Genomic DNA, 4,088 nt, shown 5'->3' on the forward strand with positions numbered 1-4,088 from the left:
TTTCTAACAAAAATGGAAACGGTTTAAAGCTAGAAAAACTTAATTAAAAGTAACTTTTCATAACAACTTAATTAATAATTTTTATCATCTTAATTAACAACTCATTAATAAAGTTAATAAGAAGTTAATGAGTCGGAATGTTTTTATGCACTATCATCAAATGTCTAATTGATGTAGCAATATAAGCAAGCATTTCAACAGTAGCTATTAGTGAAAGCTAAAGGTTCTTAGTTATATTTACTTTTGGTATTTTGTGTTTTGGTGCATTAAATTTCTTTAATATCATTCATCTTTAACACAGAAACAATTTCAGTCCATAAATAAATGTTACATAAACATAAACACACAGAACAAACGTACCCTATTATATAAAAAATGCCATTTTTATACCTTTTGCCGCCAATTATTTCTAAATATATTATAATTTCATTTTCGATTAAGAATGGTGGGAAAATATTTTTTTAACTTTTGAATGAATATTTAAAATTTTCTGTATATAAGAATTGATTTTGAATTATTAATATATTTACTAATGTAATTTATATAATTTTTGCAATTGTTCAGCAAATTTTGGTATATGACTATATATATCTTCATCATTTATCAAAGTCATCATGATTTAAGAATTATCAAGTTATGTAGTTACTCAAAGCACCGATAGATGGAGCCTAAAGACTTTTTGGTATAAATTTATATTAGGAAGTAAAGCTGTCATAATACGAAAAAAGGCTTAAATGTAACTCAATGCTCGTACAAAGCTACGAAACATATTAAATAGACCTGTAAATATTTTCCATCCTTTGCCATTGTAAATGCGAGCATAACCTAAGAACAAGAATGTGGCAAGGATTTCCTCGTTCATGTTCGCGGTACAAAGTATTTGGTTAAAAGAGGAACGATTCTTTACCAAAGTAAACAAAATTTTCGACTATTAATTTATTTCATTCATTTATTTCTAAAATAAAATGTAAAGTATATTTAATTAGTAACACTTATTTCGATCGTCTTTATTTTATTTAATCTTTGTATTGCTTCTCAAATATCACTAAAGTTACATGTTAGATTTTGTTATCACGTGATGTATAAAGTTTTCTCACACAAACGTTTCAGTTTGTGTCGAGACCGAAATGAAATGAAACGAAATTCAAACAATAATTCATGCGCACGTGCTTAGTAAGCAATTGATGACATAATAAAAATTGTGTTTTTTTTTTTTTTTTAGTCATTCATTGCGCATACGTTGCGCAATGCTGATTTGTAATATTAAAAAAAAAAAAAAAATCGCGTTATTCTGCTCTTCACTATCTAATGTTCTTACATATTTAATTTTATTTTTATATCTCACTACATTTTTTTTTCTTCTTTTTTTTCTGTATTTAAAGCCATCATTCATTTTTATGTGTGGGAGTGTGTGGAAAGAGCAGTACTGCAAAATGACGATTTATGCCTATATATTGACAGACTTCGTCAGTATAATATAGATATACTGATAATTATATTTTATTCAGATATTTTGCTTTTTTAATTTATTTAAAAATTATTATTTTATATAAAAATGTTAAAAATGAAAAAAAAATTAAACATTTTTGTTTAAAAATAAATTTAACAAACCTTTCTTTTATAAGAACAAATAATATTTAATAAATTTAGGAAGAGGCAATAGCACACTGATTAGGATTTTGGACTGTGAGTTAGAATTAGGATATGGATTCAAGATGGCGGAAGATGAATACCGGCATGATGGTTGTTGTTGCGAAGAATGTTTTTCATTTCAGTGGTGATTAGTGAGTTTTAGATTTTGTGAATCTTCTTTGATAGCGGAGTACAAGGTAAGACTTTGACTTTTGATGCAATTTTCCTGCCCTTGCCCGTTCTCTTCCCCATTATAAATATTTCTCAGGTAAGCTTAACTGAATACTTTTAAACATGAACAGTTTAAGTCCCGACGACTTTGTCCAATCTCTGGATAATAAGCTGGCTCTCGACCTCCTCAAAAAACTGTTGAAGAAATTTGAGGTAGAGTGGCCAGGGTTTCTAAACCCATATTCAGCGATAGATGACTCCACAGAAGGAGACAACTCAACACCAGGGGAGGATGAACCTGATAATCTCTGCTCCCCACACCAAAAGACGATACTGAAACTCACGCTCGGAAAAAGCGAAAAACAGCGGAGATTCAGATAAACGAGGGGATGGAAGAAGATATCCCCAACACTGACCTCCCCACACCCAACAATGAAAAAGTTCCTTCAATTGTACTACAGGAAAAAGAACGTTGGACGGCCCTCAGACCTATTATGCGAAACCACCAAATTGCCTATTCATGGGCAAAAAGCGTAGACGACGTTAAAATCCAGCCTACCACAGCAGGCGACTACAGACACCTCACAAAAACCATGGATGAGTTAGATATTAAATACCATACTTACTCACTGAAGTCGGAGAAAAACCTAAAAGTTGTACTCAGGGGAGTAACAGAAAACATCTGCACAAACCACGATCTCCCACCTGTCAAAGTCAGCAGAATGTTACGGGCCGACAAGAGTCCAATGCCCCTAGTACTCGTAGAGATACCCAACACACACAAGAACATATACAACATAACAACGATCTATGGTCTGAAAATCACAACAGAACCACTAAGGAAAAGAGCCTCGTCGGGCCAGTGCCACAGATGTCAGAAGTACGGACACGCACAGAAACTCTGCAGAGCAGACTACAAAATGCCTCAAATGTGGGCAAAACCACCTCACAGCAACCTGCTCAAAACCTACGCATCAAAATCTACGCATCCAAACCAACTAAGACAGCAAGCCGGAAACTATGACGGTAATGACCACTGGAAACATAAAAGACCGAAAGCCATCCTAACACTCAAAGACGTGTAACCTTTTTCTGCCCACTCAGGGCGATCTAAAATAGCTCACAAATCTCTCCCATCACTGCTCCCGAAACAGACAACAGAGAATATAAAAAGCGTCCAGCTTCACCCTTTGCGCCATATATATGTCCTACATCCTGCAATAGCACGCTGGGTGGTGAAAATAAATAATCCATTGTGAGATGCGGTGATTAATACCCTTGGAGGGTAATGGATGGCAATGCTGTAGCCATTGAAGTTCTAACTGAGGTTCGGCTATTGCTGTTACCCTCCTGCCATGATCAGAGCTTTAAATAGCTCAATAACACCTTATCCCTACACTGGCCTCTACAGAAAATGGGGAAGATGAAAAGCATTCTTGCTTCGCCCCTTTAAGCCAGTCCTTATAAGGACTATTATATATTCTGATGATGATGAATCGACCTTGAGAGCGGTGATTAATACCCTTGGAGGGTAATGGATGGCAATGCTGTAGCCAATGAAGTTCTCACTGAGGCTCGGCTATTGTTGTTACCCTCCTGCCATGATCAGAGCTTTAATAGCTCAATAACACCTTATCCCTACACTGTCCTCTACAGATAACGGGGAAGATGAAAAGCATTCTTTCTTCGCCCCTTTAAGCCATTCCTTATAAGGACTATTTAATAGTACACTACACTAAAGGCGCAGCGGATTTTACCCATCCTGGGAGGCTAATGGATGGCAATGCTGTAGCTAACTGAGGTTCGGCTATTGCTGTTACTCTCCTGCCATGATCAGAGCTTTATATAGCTCAATAACACCTTATCCCTATTCTGTCCTCTACAGATAACGGGGAATATGAAAAGCATTCTTGCTTCGCCCCTTTAAGCCAGTCCTTTTAAGGGCTAATAGTACACTACTAGTTCGGGTGATGCATGATTTTTCTAATGATTACTTTTATTTAATTAATTTTTATGTACTTTTTCGTTTAGAAAATATAAAAACGTTATTCTACATTTTTATTCATAATTTTTATTAGTTTTATGAATACATTTTTTTAAAATTATTATTGTTAGGATAACAAAATCTATTTATAGGACAATTAAAGTCGTAAATATATGGACACCTACATAATTTTATTTAAATAAGGACAACCACATGTCCATATCATAGGCAAACAATAATGTCTACAATGGACAGTCCATATCAGAATTCCTGTTGCAGGGGACCAACTATAAAACATTGC

This window comes from Typopeltis vanoorti, chromosome 21 (genome assembly GCF_054136105.1).
Source record: "Typopeltis vanoorti isolate ZY-2024b chromosome 21, IOZ_Tvanoo_1.0, whole genome shotgun sequence".
NCBI lineage: Eukaryota > Metazoa > Arthropoda > Arachnida > Uropygi > Thelyphonidae > Typopeltis > Typopeltis vanoorti.